Genomic DNA, 25,273 nt, shown 5'->3' with positions numbered 1-25,273 from the left:
GGCGCGTTTGCAGAGGGGGAACTAATTCCCCTTGAATACTGGGGGTCCCTGGGGGCCAACTAGCCCACCAGGAACCTCCAGTATGCGCCAGGGGGCTGCGTTGCAGAGAGGTGTAATGAGGCCACACCCCTTTTTACACTTCTCTGCAACGCAGCTCCGTGGCGCTTACTGGAGGTACCTGGTGGCCTAGTTGGCCGCTAGGGGACCTCAGGATTCAAGGGGACTTAATCCCCCAATTTAAAATGCGCCACGGGGTGCGTTTGCACAGTGGTGAAGGTAGGGGGTGGGGCCTGAGGTGATACTGTGCAAACACGCCCTGTGGCGCGTTTTAAGTTGGGGAATTCATTCCTCTTCAATCGAGAGGTCCCCTAGGGGTCAACTAGCCCACCAGGTACCTCCAGTAAGCGCCACGGAACTGCGTTGCAGAGTGTTGTAAAAAGGGGCGTGGCCTCTGAACACCTCTCTGCAATGCAGCTCCCTGGAGCATACTGGAGGTACCTGGTGGGCAAGTTGGCCGCCAGGGGACCTCAGGATTCAAGGGGACTTCATCCCCCAACTTAAAACACGCCACAGGGCGCGTTGGCACAGTGGTGAAGGTAGGGGGCGGCTCCTGAGGTGATATGTGTGCAAACACGCCCTGTGGCGCGTTTTAATTTAGGGAATTAATTCCTCTTCAATCCAGAGGTCCCCTAGGGGCCAACTAGCTCACCAGGTACCTCCAGGAAGCGCCACGGAGCTGTGTTGCAGAGTGTTGTAAAAAAGGGCGTGGCCTCTGAACACCGCTCTGCAACGCAGCTCCCTGACGCATACTGGAGGTACCTGGTGGGCTAGTTGGCCCCCAAGGGACCGCAGGATTGAAGAGGAATTAATTCCCCAACTTAAAACACGCCACAGGGCGTGTTTGCACACGTCACCTCAGGCCCCACCCCCTTCCTTTACCATTGTACACATATTCCTCTAAAATCAGCCGAACTACGAATTCCGATTTACTCACCTGTTATCAGGAGAGAACCCAGGGCTGCATCTTTTAGCCCAGCACTGACCCTGAAAAATAATTCTAGGCGTACTTACCAGTAACTTGTATTTCCTTCCATAGGAATCCATTGTGTGGTTTTCAGCAGAAAATTTTCTAAGTGTCCATTTTTGAAACGTACAAATATTACTCTAAAATCAGCCGAACTACGAATTCCGATTTACTCACCTGTAATCAGGAGAGAACCCAGTGCTGCATCTTTTAGCCCAGCACTGACCCTGAAAAGTAATTCTAAGCGTACTTACCAGTAATTTGTATTTCCTTCCATAGGAATCCATTGTGTGGTTTTCAGCAGAAAATGTTCTAAGTGTCCATTTTTGAAACGTACAAATATTACTATAAAATCAGCCGAACTACGAATTCCGATCTACTCACCTGTTATCAGGAGAGAACCCAGGGCTGCGTCTTTTAGCCCAGCACTGACCCTGAAGAGTAATTCTAAGCGTACTTACCAGTAACTTGTATTTCCTTCCATAGGAATCCATTGTTTGGTTTTCACCAGAAAAGTTTCTAAGTGTCTATTTTCACAAACTAAAAATATTCCTAAAAAATCGTCTGTATGACTTAACCCCTTCGACGCGCATGACGGAACGGTTCTGTCATGCACGTCGGTTGGGCTGTGCTTATGACGGAACCGTTCCGTCATGGCCCCGCCCGCGCTCAGAACCTTCAGCGTGGCGCGGAAATCCGCGCCGCGCTGAAGGGGTTAAACACATTCTTTCAACTGTTTACAGGAGGTTGGCCAGTGCTGAATCCAGGATCCACCACTGAGTAAGAAAAAGTAATGATAACACTACTTACCTGCTAAGTGAATTTTCTGCCATAGGATAACATTGGTGATTCTATGTGAAAACATTTCTAAGTGTCAACTTTTAAAATACAATAATATTCCTTAAAAATAACTACTGTAACCAAAGCGCTTTTACTCAACTGTTTACAGGAGATGTCCAAGGACGGAATCTAGGATCCAGTCCTGTGGTTAGAAAAGTAATCCATAAAGTAACTATTTGCATTTCACTAGAAATTCACATTGAGCTCAATGTTGCTTTGTGTTTGAAATTGTGTTGCCCATTGCAACAACTGTAACTACTGTACTTAAAAGTCTGTTGCCTATTTGCCAAGTATTTAAACTAAAGTAATTCATTCTGAGAAAGTATATTTTGTATTGTAATGTATAATGTAATTATAATGTAATTAAAAAAAATAGTATCTAAAAATAAATAGTTAGAAAATATAGTAAATCAGTATCAAAAAAATCAGTATAACAATTAATACATTCAAAATTGTCATTTACAAAACCTTTTAAATTCCCTGAAAAACCATAGGTTTCAGGCCTGATATAGTTAGGAATTAGCATTTAAAAAACCTTTGAAATTCACTGAAAAAAACATAGGTTTCAGGGGCGTTATTGTTAGCTGGACATTTCCCTCGTACAAAACCCTAGAAATTCCCCCGTTATAGTTAGTTCAGCTAACTATAACACGCGCCCCCGCAATGCACTGCTGATGACGTCACATATTACAATACTCATGACATGGTCAGTGACATCACTGATGACATCACTGATGACATCTGAAATGACGTCATCCAGTGAGTGTGTGTTTCTGTAAATTTTAAATATGTTTAATATATATATAGGGAAAAACCTATGGAAGAATGAGTGGGTGTATAAGTGTGTGAATGGATGATTTAGTAGGTGCGTGACTGACTCTATAAGTGAGTCATTAAACGTATCCTACTCCAGACTAGTGACTAAACTGTGTGAATGTCTGTATCTGTCTGTCTGTTGGTGTATAAGCGGCTGCATGGTTTTGTGAATAGCTATATGAGATTTTCTATGGGTTATTGATTGGTTGTCTGAGTATCTGTTTGGGTGCCTGAGTGTTTGTGTGGGTGGGGTGTGTGTGACTCTGTGCATACATGTGTGAGTGGGTGATTCTATGGGTGCATGGTTTTAAGAGTGCATCTGTGATGGAGTGTATGGTTGGGTGAGTGTATGTATGGGTGTGTTAGTGATTCAATGTATATCTCAGTGGTACATGTGTGAGTAACTACATATGTGAAAGGCAGTATATATGTGTGTAAGAGTATATAAGTGGGTATATGTGAGAGTGTGTGATTGTTAGAGTGGCTGTATGGATGAGTGCGTGCTTGTATCAGTGATTGTATAAGAGTGTAAGAATGTGGTACTATTTTTATTAGTAAGTGTTCTTGTGTGTGTATAACTGCATAGGTGAGTAAATGGGAGTGTGATTCATTATTTGCATGACTGACTAGGTGTGAGAGTACCTCTATGGATGATTGGTGGTGTGTGAGTGTCTATGTAGGTGTATACATGCATATGATAGTCCTGTACTGAGTGACTGTAAGTATGAGTGACTGTACAGGTGAGTGAGTGGATGTGTGTGTAGATCTAAGAGTCAATGAGTGGGTATGTAGTTATTGGTATTGGAGTATCTATGGTTTTGAGAATGGACGTCTGAAATTTTGATTGAGTATATCAAAGGGTGTGAGAAGATGCACTAATTTATCACATGGATGACGTCATCAGTGATGTCATCAGTGATGTCATTTCAGATGTCATCAGTGATGTCATCAGTGATGTCACTGACCATGTCATGAGTGATGTAATATGTGACGTCATCAGCAGTGCATTGCGGGGGCACGAGTTATAGTTAGCTGAACTAACTATAACGGGGGAATTTCTGGGGTTTTGTACGAGGGAAATGTCCAGCTAACTATAACACCCCTGAAACCTATGGTTTTTGCAGTGAATATATATATACTTCCAACCACTTCAGTCACCGCCGCATCACCACTTGTCCCTCGTGCCGTCCCTGTGGTGGTGAGCCGCAATATATTACTCCACTCTGGCGAAATGCAAGCCAAAAATGGACGCACTCTCGGGTTAATAAATCAAAAGTTTATTTAATGTGCGAGCCTCCTGCACCAACAGACACGTTTCGGCGTAAAGCCTTTTCTGATGTTGGTGACCAAAAACAAATACAGTGATTAAATACGAACAAAAAGAATGTCATGTAATGATCATGAACATAAAAGATGGTTCCATAGCCATGCTATTTACCCCAGGGATCGTGGCAGCCATCTTTAAACATAATGCAAAATAATATGTGTGTAAAAAGTGCAAACAATAATACTTTTCACATATATTTACAAGTCCAAAGGTGAGTCAGCTATTGTGCACGAGTATGTACAATCATGAATGGGCCTGACATCTAGAGGACTTCAATATTAATATATTCAGAACGCGTTTGATCGCGTATCCTCGGATGACTGTAGCCAGTACCCAATAGATCAAAATTGTGCCCATAATGGGCAATCAATGATATCTTCAAATAGATGCATCATCAAATATTCTTCGTTGATTCGTGCACAAAGGAATCATAAGGACTTGAAAATATTAAATTCATAATTGTGCCCTGAATGGGCCATTTCCATTGTGTCACAGTCATACGGTATATGGTAGATAATTCATTCTTATCATTTCATTTTATCCCACATTTCAATTAATCTCATTTTTAGGCATTATTCAATTAGGCCCAGATCTCTGTACTGGGGTGAATGTACAACATTGTTCTGCATTTTGTCCATCAATAGTTCTTTTTGCATTTGTCACCCCGAGTGGGACGGGTATGCTCAGATGTGAGTCCTCTGCTCTCCATGCCACTGGAATCAAGCTATCTTGGCTGAAGAGGGGTGAAACCCCGAAACCGGTCCTAGGATGCTTGTTTCCAGTCCAGGGAGGACCTGGCCTGGCTGTTCGGGTTGGACTGTTCCCATAGTGCACATGGGCCAAGACTGATTTGCATATGGCTGGGTCCAAACTGGAATGGCATGGTGAGCAAAAAAACGATGGATTTAGGCCCAGATCTCTGTACTGGGGTGAATATACGACATTGTTCTGCATTCTGTCCATCAATAGTTCTTTTTGCATTTGTCACCCCGAGTGGGACGGGTATGCTCAGACGTGAGTCCCGTGCTCTCCATGCCACTGGAATCAAGCTATCCTGGCTGAAGAGGGGTGAAACCCCGAAACCGGTCGTCGGATGCTTGTTTCCAGTCCAGGGAGGACCTGGCCTGGCAGTTCGGGCTGGACTGTTCCCATAGGGCACAGGATCAAGACTGATTTGCATATGGCTGGGTCCAAACTGGAATGGCATGGTGAGCAAAAAAACGATGGATTTAGGCCCAGATTTCTGTACTGGGGTGAATGTATGACATTGTTCTGCATTCTGTCCATCAATAGTTCTTTTTGGATTTGTCAACCCGAGTGGGACGGGTATGCTCAGACGTGAGTCCCGTGCTCTCCATGCCACTGGAATCAAGCTATCCTGGCTGAAGAGGGGTTAAACCCCGAAACCGGTCCTAGGATGCTTGTTTCCTGTCCAGGGAGGACCTGGCCTGGCAGTTCTGGCTGGACTGTTCCCATAGGGCACAGGGTCAAGACTGATTTGCATATGGCTGGGTCCAAACTGGAATGGCATGGTGAGCAAAAAAACAATGGATTTAGGCCCAGATCTCCGTACTGGGGTGAATGTACGACATGGTTCTGCATTCTGTCCATCAATAGTTCTTTTTGCATTTGTCACCCCGAGTGGGACGGATATGCTCAGACGTGAGTCCCGTGCTCTCCATGCCACTGGAATCAAGCTATCCTGGCTGAAGAGGGGTGAAACCCCGAAACCGGTCCTAGCATGCTTATTTCCAGTCCAGGGAGGACCTGGCCTGGCAGTTCGGGCTGGACTTTTCCCACACGGCACAGGGTCAAGACTGATTTGCATATGGCTGGGTCCAAGCTGGAATGGCCTGGTGAGCAAAAAAACGATGGATTTAGGCCCAGATCTCTGTACTGGGGTGAATGTACGACATTGTTCTGCATTCTGTCCATCAATAGTTCTTTTTGCATTATTCAATTTGGTACAATTCCATAAATATCTGTAGATAACTCATTTGAAAATTAACCTTATGCTATGGTAGTCCCAGTATACAGTTAAGATTCCAATTATTGATGAACAAAAGTGGGACAAAGAGAATATCTAAATCCCACTCTACTAGAGTAAGGTGTTATGACAAATCTAAGGTTGCACAATGGCTAGATTAAAGGGGGACCTGAGGGTACATTATTCAGTTTGCAATCTAAATGTACCCACATCTCTTCATCATTGTTGAGACCTATGGGGAGCCATTGTTAGGAGTTTGATTATATATTTGGACTCTAGGATACATAACTTTTTTATTCTATCTCCCCCCGTTCTCGTCTCTATGGACTTGGTCCAAACAAAAGAAAGTCAATAGGCCCCTGTTGCTCTGATGGACCGTTTCAAAGTGGCGGGCCACCGGAACATTATTGTCTTTATTACTGATAGCCTACATGTGCTCTAAGATGCGCTTCTTGGTAGGATGAATCGTGCTACCAATATACCGCTTGTTACCCGGGCATACTAGACAATACACAGTACAGTCTAAGTTACAATTTAACAGTAGGTTGATTTTCCACACAGAGTTTGGGTCTTTCTCTCTGATTCTGTAAGTGAAGATTTTCTTACTGTATGTGCAGGCCTTACATTTTAAGCAGGGGAAAAATCCCGTAACGGGATGCTTTTTGGGGAGAACTGAAAAGAAGTGACTATGCACTAGCTGTTCACCTATCGATTTCCCTCTCCTATAGGTTATGGTCGGTTTAGGTGGAATCACTCCGCGTAAGATTTGATCTGTTTGCAAAATCTTCCAATTCTAATTCTGTTGACTTACCACAGTGTGACGTCAGACGCCAGATGCAGAACGCCGCGGGAGGAGGAGATGCTGCCGCAGCTTCCATAACCTACCCGCCCGGTGCCCTTGCTTGCTGCTGACCACGACATCGCCTCGCCTCGTCGGCTTTAGACACCCGAGCCCTGAGCCCTACGACCTTCAGGCGGCAACACCCACCCCTACAACGGGCCCAAGGTGGGGCAGACTGCACACATTCACAGCCTGAAAGTGAAGGAGCTTTTCTGCCATGCGGGTGCCGCTGTTGGTGTCCAGCTCCAGCTCCAGAGCACCATAGTGGCGGCGGCGGTGTTGACTGGTTACAAGTTACAAAGTAAGGGGCCTGAGCTCAGAGGGGGCTAGCCCCTTCTGTGGAAGAGTGAGCCAGGGAGCACAGCGGATGCGTCCCGGCTAGGCTGGGTGCGGCCTGTGGAGGTCGCCGAGTGCTCCCGCTCAGGCCCTTTTCCTTCTCCTTTTTCCTTTCTCCCCCTTAAAAGGCTTTTAAGGCCCCTAAGCTACAGGGACAACAGCCAATCTCTGCCCAGATGTTCCAGCCGCACTAGCTAGGTAAACATATAGCCACATATACATAGCCACATAGCTACTTATCTTAGTATACAGGCTGTGGTCTGAGAGGGTGAGGAGAAGCTGGGGGAGTAGCCTGCACAGGAACTTCCAGAAGATTTCCCTCAGAGCCTCCAAAGTAGCCTCCCACCAGCCTATAGGCTCATCAGCCACTCACACTAGAGCCATTAAAGGGCCATTAAATAGTTAATAAAAAACGAAGCGACAGGCTCCAGTACTAGCATCAGGTTCAAAACAGCCAACTCAGCCTCACCCAGCATCCCCCCAGGGATGTCCCATCCATCTGCCCGGGCCCTCCAGGGCCACCATTACGCACAAAGAACGGGACCTCTGAAGCAGCCTCTGACGCATCAGCTGTTAGCAATCTTCAGCCACCCTAAGCGATCCTAAGTATCACAGGTTCAATGAGGTCAGGAAGAACCAGAATGGCCATGCCCCCATGGGACAGGGGGCAGAAAAGGAAAGAAACAAAATTCCTGCGCTCAGCACAGCACCGCACCAAAACTCATAGTAACAGACCTCGACCAAAGTGAAATAACAGTACCGACGGGACCTACCCGCACAACATATTCAAAACAAACCAAAATTTACACAAAATTGAACTTCTTAAGAGATGAAGGATTCGTCCTCTGCTCAAGCAATGCCACCCTCAAAGGTCTGCAAACTCCGCTGCAACCCCTACAGTCGCAAGCGTCTGCCCCAAGCACATCGCCATCAGAGGAAGTCAGGCCGGGCACTAGGGGCATTGGGGTCCTAACAAGCCCATCTAAGCCTGGCAATGCAATGGCAAACGGGTCAGCCAACCAATCCGTCCTAAAACTTAGCCCAACTGGTCAAGAGGCAGGAGACACTTGGAGATCTATGTACATAGCTGGCCCTGAACAACCAGGCAGCCCACAGGCCTGGCCCTTCGGCGCAGGACACATTTTGAGTCCAACACGGCTATCGGGCCCTCTTGGACACCCAATACTCTTGGATCACTTACAACAACAACACCAGCAACAAGTCCAGCAACAAGATCAGCAACAAGGCCAGGAGCGAGTCCAGATCCAGCCTCGATCTCCAACGCATTCAGTGGTGGATCTAGTAGCAGGTACTACATACCCTTTGGCTCCCGCTTGAGCGTCCATGTACTCTGGGCTCTCTCCAATAATAACTAGCCAACAGGGCTGCTCACAGGGGACTCCTACCCTACACGGTTCAAAAAACAACTACGCAGCCACTACTACCTGGCGACAGGGCAGTGGACAGTGCCACCAAAATTAAGGATGCGAGTAACGCCCCAGAAGCCTCTGGGAGAGAAAATGGGGATCAAACTATTGATACCAATCTCAGCCCCACACAGAATACGATTACCAGTACCCACAGCACTCCCACTCAAACATCATATTTAGTAAACGCAAAATTGCCAACCACTCTACTACTATTTGCCCATGTGAGCCCGCTTACTCAACAAGGTGGACCGCGTGCAGGGACTCTGGACCCAAGTCAGCAAGAGGAGGGGAAGGTGATTATCTCCTACTTGAACACACTAGAATGGGAAGACATGCTCTCCACTTATTCATCAGATCAGGTACAAAGGGAGCACCCTCCCCAAGAGCTTCCCGGGATCCATCTTACATGAACCCGACCAAAAACGAGCCAAAGGAGAGTGCACACTCATACGAACAAACTGCTAGTACTTGGATTTCCTTGCTAAATACAATACAACTGGCCATTGAAGCACTTCAATAGCAGTCCGAAAAGATGGAGATCCAGCTTACATTACTGAATACGTTGGCACTCTTCACGGCAGGCATCGATGAGAAATTGGGAAACCTGAATGGCCTGATAAAGAGCGCTCAATCTGATACTCACCTCAGTTGCAACTGTGACCAGATCGTCCACAAACTGTCCACTTTGCCCTCAATTCTAAGTGGCATAATAAAGGACATAAAATGTGCAACAGCCGGAAACACAAATAATTGCCAAGTTAACATCAGCACCACGGAGGGCTCGGTCAATGGTCAATCAACAAATACCTCAAAAAGTAAAACGTACCAAGGCAACTCCAACGAGAACACTGAGAAGACAGGCAGGCCCGGCAACGGAGGATCTCAAGGCGAATCGACAAAAGCCCAACTAGAAGGGGCGCAAGCTTCAAAGCTAAATGCCAAACAACCCCGCCAACAGAAAAGGAAACGGCGCTACCCGAAGCCCCCCATAAATGTAACAGCCTACTTCTCCATCTTCTCAGGTCCTCTCAATAAATGGGACATCAACTTAGGCGACTCAAGTCCACAAAATCAAACACAACGGTCATCTAACAGCTCCAACAATTCTCCGGAACAAGGAGGTGTCCCAACACGGACATATGCAGCCAGGGCACATGCGGAAATTAAAGAAGAAAAAGGACAAGGAACCATATTAAGAGCTTGTGCAGAAATCAAAGAAGAACAAGCATTTGCAATGCAATAGGTCTCGCAGTTACACGAGTTAAAGCTATTGGCATTGTAAATGACAATGCCAATAGGCATTGTTATTTGCAATGTCAATAGCTCAAACTCGCGTAAATGCGAGACCTAATGCATTGCAAATGCTTGTTGTTTGTTAGCACATATGTAGCAGCCTCAACAAGTCTAGTGTCGGGCACAGTGCCATAATGAGGTTTTTAACCCCTTCAGCACGGCTCTGGATTCACTTCCAAGTTACACCGCAGCAACAAACAAAAAAATCAAAACCACATAGCGGCCCACGTGCAGCTTTATAAGTTGTGGCACGTAGAGAAAGTACGTGTGGTGGAAAAATAACAGCTATTAGATGCTGCCTCGAGTATGTAAACCGACCCTCCCCTCATCACACAGGAGGCCACCACAAACCAGGGGTGCAAGCAAGGCATCGTGGGCAGACGTCGGGGTTTGTGGTGCACGCGCAATAAGCCTTGCGAGAATACAACCCGACATTAAAACTGCTCGTTTTTTGCACAGGGTAGAATTATAACCCAGGAGGCAGCCTGCCTCAGAAGAAGGCACAGCTGCTACCTCCAGTTTATGCAAACAAACACATGTAACATGCCATTCTGAGGCCAGAGACAAACCGCTGCCTGGGACGTAAGCACATGTACTTAACGAATTCCACCCCGAGTGTGTTTGTTTTCCAACATGCCTGTGAGCTCGCGACACAATGCTGCTGAAACCCGGGCATCCCAACCACTCTGCCAAACTCTCCCACATCTTCATTAGTTTTCCGTCTGCAGAGCCTTTTGGTAACACAAATGTAGAGGATTTCAAAATGTGCATATGTATCCAAGGGGTGAGAAAACAATCTAGAGTGTGACAAATCACTCATCACATGAGCTGCAATTATTTAATGCGAGTGACTGGCAGTTTATGTCGGCCATCCATCAGGAGTCTCACACGCAGTCTCCATCACATGCAAACTCATCTTGAAACAAAAGCATACTGCTAGACGAAACATGAACTTACAGGACAACTTTCACATAGCGCAATCGCAGCTCCAAATGCAATTCTGTCTGAGAAGCGTCAAGAGGGCAACGCTGGGAAAAAATCCGATAGTTTCACTGACAATTTGTCGCTGGGATGCAGGCAAAAAGAATGCAAGATATCGGACACGCAACAGTTCATTCCGCACTGTATGGATCTACGGCATCGAACTCAAAATACAAGAAGGAAAACGCAGCACAAACAACAATGTAGTCCTCAAAACTCAAAATCGATTGTGCCCGATTTAGCCCCCGCGTGAATATACATCCCACTAATAATCCCAGTCTCGTCTCAAGATCCAAGTACATCTGATACTGTAAAATAAATAGCATAGACCTCATTCTGCAGTAAAGAATGGCGTTAACTGCACCGCGCTCTGTTGCTTTACAAAAATCAAAACTAAAAGAAGCATCCCCAAAACGTGTCTTCGTATGGATCTGTAAGGCGTGAGCTTTTTCTGCATCCGAACACAATTGTTTACATAAACAAGCATTGGACGCGATGGTGGTGGGTGGGGGAGAGAAGCGTGAGTTCTGATGAAGACGTGTGAAATAGCAGCAGGGAAGGGGGCGGAGAGGGGCCACGAGGGAGAGCGACCTAAAGCCAAATGGCTGCTTTGCGCGCGTGCACGCCTCGTGCACGCCTCGTGCACTGTAGCTCTATGCCAGGGGAAGCACTTTAAAAACTCACTTACAAAATGTCTCAAAGAGACAGCTTTCGCTGTCTCAGCGAGACCTAAATAGGACAAAGAACCATATCCATTTCCCTAACAAAAAAGCCGACACAGGCCACAGTCAACAGTCACCGCACTGCCAAGCCCTCATAGGAGAGCCATTGACCTTATCCAACAACCCTGAACACTTCCAACAGCCTAGTGGAGAGGCGGTTAACTCTGGGGCCCCAAGGTTGACAGAAACAATGGGCGAAGAAACTAAAATGAGCTCAAACAACGGGCCCAGAAGAGGATGTATTGGAAACAAAGATAGGTTAAACCAGGATACACTGCTCAGAGAGCCCAAACAGCCTTTCCCACCAACCAACAATTGCCCTAGCTGGAGGTTCCCGGATAAAGAGGTCCAGGATGGTGCGCAAAATACAAAACAAATATCCCCTAAGCTAATAACATCCAAGTCAAACCCATGGAACACTATGACAGGAACATCAAGTAACCAAGTGGAAATTCAGTCCAAAGAAGTAACCAGCTTCATACATCAATCTGCACTGATGGCCACAGTAACGGTGCATCTGCCGACAACACAAACACCAAGAACCACGCAGCAAGAAATACAGGCTTTGGTTTTCCACCCCCTGTACACTTCTAAGGGCCATCAGGACACGTTAAATCGAGGCAATATTATAAGACTAATGAAGGCAATCCCAAATCTTGCTGGTATAAGTTCAAAGGACCTACTATCCATAGAGTTCATACGCACTGCTAATCCTCTAAGACCAGAGGCCACAAAAGCAACGTGGAAATCAAGTAAAATTGCAGAGATAATCCTAGCAGAATTGGGCACTTTCCAAGTCTGGGGTATTGACATCTCCCCCTTCCAAAAAACAGCCTATCCATCTCCATTATTACCACGCAATTCAAGCCCTGGACCAACAATACATCATGCACACACAAACTCCGTACTTAGAGGGGCTCGGGGTAGATCCCGACAACAGAGTGCTAGCAGACAGCCAAACCCACAAGAAATATTCCGGACAGCATCAGCCTCCAGGAGCCAAGTATCCGACAGGGAAGAATTATCTCATACTGTAATCACATGCGCATTGGGGGACTGACGCTTCTCACAAGACTAAGGCTACAGCAGTGCAAAGGGGATCCCATTCAGACTACGCTCGTGGAACATCAATGGTTTAGCAACAAAAATAGAGGACCCAGATTTCCTGTGTTACGTCAGAACCTTCGATATAATCTTGCAGCAAGAAACCTGGCTCATGGATGCTCAGCACATTCAGGGCTTTATGTGTTTCACCACACCAGCTACAAGGGGTGACAGATCTGGACATCGTTCTAGGGGACTTTCCAACTATGTGACTACGACGAGCATACCCTCAGCAACTCTTGTGGGCTCGACCTCAACAGCAATAATAGCAGTTATAATTACCATTTTCCTCCAGGGCAAAGAAACGGAGGTGGGCCTAATCAACTCATGTATCCATCCAAAACGCAAAGCAAAAGATTTTTTAAAAAACTTAACGACCGAATGGCAAAGTATGCAACAGAGATGAAAAAACACCAATGTTTATCCTGGCAGGGGACCTAAACCAGTATCTCTTTGGCCTAGCAAACTGGAATCTACAACATCCCTATCCAATGCGCCCCACTGCATGGAAGGAAGAAATGTATCAAAAGCCACCTTCTAGATGACCTAGAAAACCTAAAACTCTGAGCGCTTAACGGCAGATTGCCTGATGACTCACCTCCAGTCGAATCATTCTAATCTGCAACAACAAGTTCCATACTGGATTACACGTTTGCAAACCTCTCTCTGTTCCCACATATCCTTGGGTTCAAAATGGGGGACAAGGGGGATAGTGATCACCGCCCACAAGAACTGCAGCTAACAGCTACTGCACCCAGATCTATTAAGCAAGATCTAACCCCGGGGCCCATCTTCACCTCTAACTTAAGAAGGATCAAATGTTTAGTATATAACACAAATCCTCAGGCAGAAGCTGCAATCAAACTTTTTAAATCTCAAGCATCCAGCTCTAAAGACCCAATCGCCCACTGGGGAGAGTTCCCTGCCACACTTCAAGACCACCACGCCGCCATTCTCTCCAAAAAAGACCACTCCCAGAAATTATGCTGAAAAAACATAATTCCGAAAGGCTAAAGAGATCGCCTTAAGTCCCTCAAAAAATCAATAAATATCACTTTGCTCAGGCTGAGAAGACTTCTGGGTAATGCTAGCACATGCTCACTCTTGAGGGACTAAAGGTCAGCACTCAAAAAACTGAAATGGAACATCAGTGGAGATCAAGAGAACTCAACCTGGGCAAAACTTCTACATGACATAAATCGCAACAACAGTGCCCGTTTCTGGAAAACCGTGAATGGGATTACCCACCCTCATCATGAAGGCATCGCGTCATATATCTCGGAAGCAATCTGGGTGGAATTTCTTACATTTCACTTTAACAACCAAACGGGAGGCGTTGGAGCATAAATGTCTAATAGCTGGCCACCAGAAAAACAAGCTAGAGCATGCAACATTGAGACGAGGGAGCAGAAGTTGGCAGCCACAGAAGACATACCATCATGCGTAGCTAGCAGCCCCCTGTCACTTCTAATAAAAAAGCAGATCGCCAAAGGAAGGAAAGAAGGGGCTCCGGGACCGAACGGTATTCCGCCTGCACTGTTCAAAGCAAAGACGGAGGACTGGGCTGACATCCTCCAACCTCTTTTCCTGGAAGTCAGGCTTTTAAACAGAGTACCTAAATCTTGGAAGGGCTCGACAATTGTGCCAGTTCACAAAAAAGGAGACAAGGCCGAGCCTAGTAACTACAGTTTAGTTGCCCTGATAGACATTGAAGCAAAATACTTTGCGGGCATCATTTTAGAGGAGCTCACATCCTAGGCAGAGGCAAACCAGATAATACCGCTGAACCAGAACGGATTCCGCAAAATGGCTGGCACATCAACAAACATTCTCACAATCTCTTTACTGGTTGACGCAGCAAAAACCTCCAACATACCCTTACATCTATGCTATATCGACTTTAGTGCTGAATTTGATAATGTGGAGAGGGACAGACTGTGGGGGATATTGGCGCCCACAGCCTCTCTACATACACCTGGGTGCAGGTCAAACTAGGTGGCGGCACCCACCTCTCCTCAAAAGTCCCCACAACAAAAGGACTGAAACAGGGTTGTGTGCTCGCACCCACCCTGTTCAATCCATTCATGGCAGACCTCCCAAAGGTACTCGATGCCTGTAATTCCCACTCACCCAAGCTAGGTGACAAAACATTGATCAATCTTATGTATGCAGATGAGGTAGTTCTGCCTAGTCATACTTACATTGATCTTCAACATCTATTAACGGAAATGCAGAACTACTCCATATAAAACAACTTGAAAATAAATCTGAGTAAGACTCGGTCAATGACAATAAACAACAAAAAAAACACGCAGAGGAATTGGTTTTTGGGCGGCACTAAATTTGAACCAGCTTATGAATACAAGAACCTAGGAGTTATAATCGACAAGGAAGGGTCATTTATGCACCAGAAAGAGGAAATAAGAAGGAAAGGGATGTTAATATCTCTATTGATGAAAAACCTCGCAAATAAATTGATCGGGCCGACACTGAGCCCACTTCTGAAGGTAGTCCAGGCTAAACTACTCCCCTCGATCACCTATGGCAGTTAGGCAATGCGGGGGAGAGATGCCAAGGTACTGGACAGCACATTGGGCAAAGCAAATAGGACCACGTTCTGTCTCCCACATTATACTTCACAGGCTCAAATAAGGCTGGAGTTCGGTCTTCTACAACAAGTCTTGGCCAGGCACGGATCTTACATCATCTGCTGGCATAAGATCAGAAGCACCACTACAAGCACATTAAATCATCTGCTGTGACACGATATCCAGCATAGGGAATCCTCCCAAGCAAGAAGTTACCCTCAGATAGCCCTGGAAACCACCCGGCACAAGGAACTCTGGGACACACAACTCGGCCATCTAACCTTTAAAAAACTGGTCTGGAAATGCATAAAACAAATTTACCTGGTGGAGGACAAGGCAAGCTTCTCAAATAGATCTCATACCTGGATGACCTTGAACTCCTACATCACTTGTACCACAAGCAATCTTTAATCAGGGCTATCCCAAAGCTAAAAAAATAAAAATTTTAAGACATAGATTGGGCATCCTTCTGTGTGCTCAGCATCTTCCACCATGGCTGAGGGCAACATCACAAGACACGTGAAGGCTGTGTAACACCAAGCAAGGAGTTATTTTACATCTAATTTGTTCATGCAAGGAATTACATCAAGAATGGCTACAGTTCCTAAAAGCACCATTTAAGCATAAAGGCACCCGCACCAGGAGGCAAGCAGTGCTGGCCGGCCTAAACCCGGAGAACACACAACTGAACTGTAGACTGGTAAAATAACTTATTCTGGCCGAACACAAAATGCCCAAAATGACGAAAATGTAATATATTTAACATAAGGACGAAGCTTTGGTGTTGCATAGCGGCCTGCAGATGGGAAGAGGATATTCTTGACCACACCAAGGACGGACCCCTAGCACTTTATTGAATAAACTCAGAACAGGCACAAACAATTGAACAACATGCACAATACGACACTGGTCTATGGGCAAGTCCGGCTAGAGCTAAAAATCAGTGACTGCACTGCATTTTACCTTGCGAACTGATGACTTTCATCATCGCCAGTACTTTTAACTCTGATTTTAAACTGTACAGTATTTTTCTATCTTGGGTTTTAACTGATTTAATCTTATAGTATAGTTCTCAAAAAAGGTGGCAATGGTTGATGAAATTATACTGAATATTCATTTTATACATATTTTTTATTTTTTTAAAGCTTGTGTTGCAATGGTTTTTGGTAACTATGCAAAACTAAAGTAAACTTGTAAACTTTGTGCACGAATCAACAAAGACTATTTGGTGATGCATCTATTTGAAGATAGCATTGATTGCCCATTATGGGCACAATTTTGATCTATTGGGTACTTGCTTCAGTCATCCGAGGACACGTGATCAAACGTGTTATGAATATATTATTATTGAAGTCCTCTAGATGTCAGGCTCATTCATGATTGTACATACTCGTGCACAATAGGCGACTCACCTTTGGACTTGTAAATATATGTAAAGGTATTATTGTTTGCACTTTTTACACGCATATGATTTTGCATTATGTTTAAAGATGGCTGCCATGATCCCTGGGGAAAAGAGCAAGGCTATGGAACCGTCTTTTATGTTCGCGATCATCACATGACATTCTTTTTGTTCGTATTTAATCACTGTATTTGTTTTTGGTCATCTACATCGAAAAAGGCTTTATGCCGAAACGCGTCTGTTGGTGTGGGAGGCTCGCACATTAAACAAGCTTTTGATTTATTAACCCAAGAGTGCGTCCGTTTTTGGCTTACACTTCGCCAGATTGGAGTTATATATATCTATCTATCTATATATATATAAATATATATATATATATATATATATATATAGAGAGAGAGAGATAGAGATATATATATATATGTATATATTCACTGAAAAAAACATAGGTTTCAGAGACTTTATAGTTAGAAATTAGCATTTAAAAAACCTTAGAAATTCACAGAAAAAACTATAGGTTTCAGGCGTGTTATAGTTAGCTGGCCATTTCACTCGTACAAAACCATAGAAATGTCTCCGTTATAATTAGTTCTGCTAACTATAACTTGTGCGCCCGCAATGCACTGCTGATGATGTCACATATTGCATCATTCATGACATGGTCAGTGACATCACTGATGACATCACTGATGACATCATCCAGTGAATATGGTTTAGTTTGAAATTTAAATATGTATTATATATATATACCAATCTGAATTGAAGATTGAGTGGATATATAACTGTCTGGATGGAGGATTTAGTAGCTGTCTGACTGTCTGTTTAAGTGCGTAAATAAAAGTGTCTCACCTAATACATGGATTAGTAACTAAACTATGTGAATGTGTGCAGCACTGTCTCTGTTGTTGTATAACATGCTGCATCAGTTGGTCACTAACTACATGAGTGTGTATATTAGTTATTGATTAGTTGGGTGAGTATTTGTATGGGACACTGAGTTTGTGTGTGGTTGGATGGGGTGTGTGTACCTCTATGCTTAGATGTGTGAATGGTTGATTGACTAGGTGTATAAGTTTAAGAGTGTATCATTGTAATGGTGCTTTTTTAACATATTAACTATGAGTTACTATGTGTTTGAATAAATGAGGTGTTGTTGGATAATTGTGTAAGTGAGTAAATGTAAGTGCGATTAATTTTTTTCATGAGTGAGTAGGATGACTGCATAACCGACTAAGATGACTGCTGATGGGTCAATGTCTATATATGTGTATAAGTGCATTTGATAGTGTTCTATTAATTAGTGACTGCATGTATAAATGATTCTGTTGTTGAATGGGTAGTTGTGTTTGTAGACTTAGGAATCAGTGAGTGGGTATGTAGTAACTGGTATTGGTGTGTCAATGGTTTCAAATATGGTACTCTGTATTTTACAGTGAGTGAATAAAGGTTATACTAGTGTATGATGAGGTGTATCAGATTGTCATGTGGATGATGTCATCAGTGATGTCATCAGTGATGTCATTTGAGATGTCATCAGTGATGTCATCAGTGAAGTCACTGACCATGTCATGAATGATGCAATATGTGACATCATCAGCAGTACATTGCAGGCACGCGAGTTATAGTTAGCAGAACTAACTATAACGGAGGAATTTCTATGGTTTTGTACGAGTGAAATGGCCAGCTAACTTTAACACCCCTGAAACCTATGATTTTTTCTGTGAATTTCTAAGGTTTTTTAAATGCTAATTTCTAACTATAACGTCTCTGAAACCTATGGTTATTTCAGTGAATTTCAAAGCTTTTTTAAATGCTAATTTCTAACTATAACATCTCTGAAACCTATGTTTTTTTTCAGTGAATTTCTAATTTTTTTTAAATGCAAATTTTTAAGTGTGATAGTAGTTATACCTATTTTTTGGTACTGATTTTCTACAGTTTTTTAACTGTTTATTTATAATTATTTTATTCATTAAATAACATTATATATTTTTCTGAAAATTGCACACAAAAAAATAAAAATAAATTAAAACTGAAATATTGATTAATTTTCTAGTTTTCACTTTTTATTTTAATATATTTATATAATTTTCTTTACAAAAAAAATCCAGTTTTTTTTCGGAGTCGCGCACTCAAAGCGTACATATCACGATGAGCACGCGCATTCTAGTCGTCATTTTAGAAAAGTCCTGAAGGATCCGCGTATGGTGTGCGACGGCTGTGTGTTTTCAGTTACATCATATACATTTAATATCACGTGATGTGCGCAATTGGTATGCGACCAGTCCGCAACTCCTGCTCCCGCGCATTCGCAACACATGTGCATTACGGTACGAGATGTTTGCGCGGTTGCGGGTCCCGCGTGATGTCATATACGTGCTGGGGCGCGCTGGGTGCGCGACTCCCTTAAAAAAAATTTATGTTCCAAAATGATATGTATGTATCTTTAATATACATATTAGGGCACGAGATTATGTAAGATATTCATAAAAATAATATATTTGTACTTATAATAAACTTATATTATTTTAAATATATTTTCGCGAAGTTGGGTGCGTGCATCGCGAGTGCAGAAAACCAGGTCAGCAGAGCTGCTGTAGAGCCAGAGAACCAGGTCAGCAGAGCTGCTCTAGAGCCAGAGAACCAGGTCAACAGAGCTGCTTTAGAGCCAGAGAACCAGGCCAGCAGAGCTGCTTTAGAGCCAGAGAACCAGGTCAGCACAGCTGCTTTAGAGCCAGAGAACCAGGTCAGCAGAGCTGCTCTAGAGCCAGAGAACCAAGTCAGCAGAGCTGCTTTAGAGCCATAGAACCAGGTCAGCAGAGCTGCTTTCTATTTCTATTTCTATTTCTATTTAAAATTATTTGTACAGCGCACGTACACCAGCGGTTTCTTGGCGCTAAAAACTGAAAGAGGTCAGAGAAGAAGTCCCTGGTTAGGGGAAAAAAGAGAGACTAAGGTATTAATTAAAGGATTTGGCAAAAAGATATGCCTTGAGTTGTTTCCGAAATAACAGATATGAGGTTGAAGCCCTGAGTTCTGCAGGCAGAGAGTTCCAAAAAGTCGGGGCGAGAGTCGCAAACTTCGAGCCTCCCCATTTCTTTCTTCGGAACCGTGGGACAGTGAGAAGGGATTGGGAAGATGACCTCAGTTCCCTAGATGGAACGTAGGGAATGATCTCCGAGGAGATGAAAGCTGGCGCCGTGCCCAGTCGTGCTTGGAAGGTGATAGATGCAAGCTTAAACTGGACACGGGCCCAGACGGGAAGCCAATGTAAAGCTTTCAAAAGGGGAGTGGTGTGGGAGGATTTAGGGAGTTTGAACACCAGGCGTGCCGCCTGGTTCTGGATCTGCTGCAAACGCCGGAGACTATATGCAGGGATACCTGCATATAGGGCGTTGCCATAATCCAGGCGGAATACGACCATGGCAAGAGTGATAAGTTTTAGGGCATCAAAAGAAAAGAAACGGGACACCTTGCGAATGGTGCGAAGAGCCAGAAAGGAGGAAGAAACCACAGAGCTCACCTGGGAGTGAAGGGTGAGTTGTGAATTGAGCTTGATGCCTAGGGTTTTAACCGAGGTGGAGGGAACAGGTGGGGCACCAAGGGAAGGGGGCCAGAAAATGGGGGACCAGGGGCTGGATGAACCACCCGTCAACACCAGCTCGGTCTTATCTGGGTTGAGCTTAAGATGGTTGTGGTTCATCCAGTCTCGGATGTGAATCATGATAGTTTGAAAGTTGGAGACAGAATCGGGGGAAGAGGAGAGGTTGAACACAAGCTGGAGGTCATCCGCATAATTAAATACGGTGACCTCCATTTGTTGCAATGAAAAGATAAGGGGGGAGATGTAAAGATTGAATAAGAGGGGGGAAAGGGAGGAACCTTGGGAAACCCCGCACTGAACGTCACGGAAGTCTGCAGTGAAGTCACCCAGGCGGACAGCCTGGGTGCGATCCCTCAGGAAGGAGGATAACCAGACCAACGCGGTACCCCCGATCCCCGCCGCCCTGACACGGGAAAGTAAGATGGAGTGGTCCACCGTGTCAAAGGCGGCTGAGAGGTCGAGGAGAACCAGGGCCTGAGGTTGGTTGGTATCCATTCCCTCCCTGAGGTTATCAAGGACTGAGAGCACTACCGACTCAGTGGAGTGTGCGGGGCGAAACCCGGCTTGGCGGGGGGCAAGAGCCCCGTTCTTCTCCACGAAAGAACTCAGGGCGTAGGTGACGTGACGCTCGAGTACTTTCGCCAGGAAAGGTAGGAGAGAGATGGGGCGGAAATTGGCTGGAATAGATGGATCGGCAACAGGCTTTTTCAGGATAGGGACTATTACAGCAGATTTAAGTGAGTTGGGTACCACACCCTGGGATAAGGAGCTGTTGAGAAGGTGAAGGGGGGGATCTGGGCAGTTAGAGAAGATATGACGGAGGATATGAGCCGGGCAGGGATCTAGCGGGGACCCTGATTTAACAAGTGGGATTATGGCATTTATTGATTCCTTAGTTAGAGGTGGGAGGGTGGTGAGATGGTCCTTGGGAGGAGGACACTGAGGGTCCACAAAGGTAGGGGAAGGAGGGGGAATATTGGTTTTAATGGTTTCGATTTTTTGAATGAAGAAATTATTTAGGGAGTGACAGAGTTCCAGAGAAGGGGTGGGTTTGAGAGAGGTTCTGTCCGAATACGCTAGATTGTGAACAATCGAAAAGATTTCCTTCGATTTGCTTTCGGCTGCGAGGATTTTGGAGGAAAAGTAGATGGTTTTTGCCTCAAGGATGTTTTTCTTATATAGGGTCAGGATGTTTATAAACTCTAAGCGTAAGGAGGGGCAATAGTTTTTCCTCCAAGCCCGCTCCGCACGCCGCACCGCCAGTTTAGTGGCTTTAAGATCTTGATTAAACCACTGGTTGGCGTCCTTCTCTCGTTTGGTTGAGACCCGCTTCAGAGGAGCAATGGTGTCACAGCCTGCAGAGAGCCATTGGTCAATGGCCGTGACCTGGGAACAGGTAGATAGGTCTTGGAGGAGGGGAGCGGAGGAAGTGAGTATGGAGGATAGACTGTTAGGGTCTACTCGGCCCCATGCTCGAACCCAGGTGTTTTTGGGGAGCGGGGGCTTGATCGGGGGGTGAATGGGGAGAGAAAAGGAAATCAGGTGATGATCGGACCAGGTGCAGGGTAAGATTGAAAGGGATTCAACGGGACAATTGGAGGACCAGATCTGGTCGAGAGTGTGACCTTTGACATGGGTGGGAGAGTGAATGTGGGAAGTAAAGTTAAGGGAGGAAAGGGTAACTGAGAACTCCTTGGAAGATGGGCATTCGGCTTGGTCAGAAGGCCAAAAATTAAAATCACCCAAAAGTAAAATGGAAGAGTTGTTGACTGTGATAGTAGCCAGAACTTCCAAGAAATCCGAAAGGAACAATAAGGGAGATTGGGGGGGACGATAGATGAGGATACAGGTGAGAGGGGGCGTGGTGGAGGTGGTACGGATGGCTAAAAATTCCGTAGTAGCGATATCAGGAAGGGACAGGGGCTGAAAGGGGAGGTCGGTTCGAGCGATGACCGCCACCCCACCTCCAGCTTTGCCATTAGCCCGGTCGGCACGAATAGCATAATATGGAGCTGGTAGAGTAGCCAATAAGGTGGGGAGGGAGTCGTCGCGGAACCAAGTTTCTGTTAAGAAAAGAAGGTCGGGGGCATGGAGATCCAGCAGGACCGAAAGTTCATGGGCGTGGGTAACTGCAGACCTAGTGTTCAGATAGAACGCCGTAAGAGACCTAGAAGCAGCTGGAGAAGCGCTACCGCTAGAGGGAGTCGGGGGCAGAGGTTGTGGCCAAGGTATTGTCAGAGGGGCAAGAGGAGCTAAGCCAAGAGACGAGATGTGGGAGCAGGTGGAGGCAGGTAACGGCCATGGGCCCCGAAGGCAGCGCAGTTGGGCAGGTGAGTAGGTGGTAAAGCAAGCAGAGTGGCGTGCCCCTTGCCCCGGACGGTCGCGGACGAGCACAGACGAGCTTGCCTTAAGCGCGCCTTCGGCGCGCAATCGTCGCGCCCGCTGCGCTCGTCCGCTGCGCTTCCTGCCAAGGCACATAATTTATGTTGGTTGGTCGGGGCGTTGGAGGGGGCGTGGCCAACCGAGGTGGGCGTGTCTCGTGGCTCGCCTCGCCGTCAGGAATGGCGACCAAGATGTAAACAAGCGTTGCAGCGCGAGGCGCGCTGTTCAGGAGAAGCAAGGATCAAGCAGTAATTAAAAGGTACATGGTATCACAATAATTTTTAAAAAGATGTCTTTCGCCCTCCCGGCTTCCGCCTCAGGAGTCTCTATCAGTGTCGCGCTTAGAGATCTGCGCACACTATTTATAGGTTTGGTGAGGGGGCGTGGCCAACCGAGGTGGGCGTGTCTCGTGGCTCGCCTCGCCGTCAGGAATGGCGACCAAGATGTAAACAAGCGTTGCAGCGCGAGGCGCGCTGTTCAGGAGAAGCAAGGATCAAGCAGTAATTAAAAGGTACATGGTATCACAATAATTTTTAAAAAGATGTCTTTCGCCCTCCCGGCTTCCGCCTCAGGAGTCTCTATCAGTGTCGCGCTTAGAGATCTGCGCGCACTATTTATAGGTTTGGTGAGGGGGCGTGGCCAACCGAGGTGGGCGTGTCTCGTGGCTCGCCTCGCCGTCAGGAATGGCGACCAAGATGTAAACAAGCGTTGCAGCGCGAGGCGTGCTGTTCAGGAGAAGCAAGGATCAAGCAGTAATTAAAAGGTACATGGTATCACAATAATTTTTAAAAAGATGTCTTTCGCCCTCCCGGCTTCCGCCTCAGGAGTCTCTATCAGTGTCGCGCTTAGAGATCTGCGCGCACTATTTATAGGTTTGGTGAGGGGGCGTGGCCAACCGAGGTGGGCGTGTCTCGTGGCTCGCCTCGCCGTCAGGAATGGCGACCAAGATGTAAACAAGCGTTGCAGCGCGAGGCGCGCTGTTCAGGAGAAGCAAGGATCAAGCAGTAATTAAAAGGTACATGGTATCACAATAATTTTTAAAAAGATGTCTTTCGCCCTCCCGGCTTCCGCCTCAGGAGTCTCTATCAGTGTCGCGCTTAGAGATCTGCGCGCACTATTTAAAGGTTTGGTGAGGGGGCGTGGCCAACCGAGGTGGGCGTGTCTCGTGGCTCGCCTCGCCGTCAGGAATGGCGACCAAGATGTAAACAAGCGTTGCAGCGCGAGGCGCGCTGTTCAGGAGAAGCAAGGATCAAGCAGTAATTAAAAGGTACATGGTATCACAATAATTTTTAAAAAGATGTCTTTCGCCCTCCCGGCTTCCGCCCCAGGAGTCTCTATCAGTGCTTTAGAGCCAGAGAACCTGGTCAACAGAGCTGCTCTAGAGCCTAAGAACCAGGTCAGCAGAGATGCTCTAGAGCCAGAGAACCAGGTCAGCAGAGCTGCTGTAGAGCCAGAGAAACCAGGTCAGTAGAGCTGCTTTAGAGGGAGAGAACCAGGTCAGCAGAGCTGCTCTAGAGGGAGTGAACCAGGTCAGCAGAGCTGCTCTAGAGCCAGAGAACCATGTCAGCAGAACTGCTTTAGAGCCAGAGAACCAGGTCAGCAGAGCTGTTGTAGAGCCAGAGAACCAGATCAGCAGAGCTGCTCTGTAGCCTAGGAACTAGGTCAGCAGAGCTGCTCTAGAGCCAGAGAACCAGGTCAGCAGACCTGCTGTAGAGCCAGAGAAACCAGGTCAGCAGAGCTGCTCTAGCTGACACTGACTGACTGACACTGACTGACACTGATTGACTGACACTGACTGACTGACTGACACTGAATGACTGACACTGAATGACTGACACTGACTGACACTGATTGACTGACACTGACTGACACTGATTGACTGACACTGACTGACTGACTGACACTGACTGACTACTCTCTCTCTACTACTCACTCTCTGCTACTCTCTACTGCTCACTCTCCACTACTCACTCTCTACTACTCGCTCTCAACTACTCTCTTCTACTCACTCTCTAGTACTCTACTACTCTCTACTTCTCACTCTCTACTACTCACTCTCTACTACTCACTCTCTACTACTCTAATACTCTCTATTACTCTCTCTACTACTCACTCTACTACTCTCCACTACTCTCTACCACACACTCTCTACTACTCTACTACTCACTCTACTACTCTCTCTCTACTACTCTCTCTCTACTACTCACTCTACTACTCTCTACTACTCACTCTCTACTACTCTCTCTCTACTACTCACTCTCTACTACTCTCTCTCCACTACTCACTCTCTACTACTCGCTCTCTACTACTCACTCTACTACTCTCTCTCTCTACTACTCTACTACTCTCTACTACTCTCTCTACTACTCACTCTCTACTACTCTCTCTACTACTCACTCTCTACTTCTCTCTACTACTCACTCTCTACTACACACTCTACTACTTGCTCTCTACTGCTCACTCTACTACTCACTCTCTACTGCTCCCTACTACTCACTATACTACTCACTCTGTACTACTCTCTACCACTCACTCTCTACTACTCCACTACTCTCTACTACTCACTCTCTACTACTCCACTACTCTCTACTACTCA

General features: G+C 45.8%; 1 protein-coding gene across 8 annotated transcripts in view; it reads right to left on the bottom strand.

The window, feature by feature from the left end:
- The window catches only part of LOC146856160 (hyaluronidase-like), a 331,244-nt gene that overhangs the window by 184,067 nt on the left and 121,904 nt on the right, over nt 1-25,273 (bottom strand). The window lies entirely within an intron of this gene.

Source organism: Triturus cristatus, chromosome 4_1 (assembly GCF_964204655.1).
Source record: "Triturus cristatus chromosome 4_1, aTriCri1.1, whole genome shotgun sequence".
Classification (NCBI taxonomy): Eukaryota; Metazoa; Chordata; class Amphibia; order Caudata; family Salamandridae; genus Triturus; species Triturus cristatus.
The sequence above is the reverse complement of the archived record's forward strand: the minus strand, read 5'-3'. Positions and strand labels throughout refer to the sequence as shown.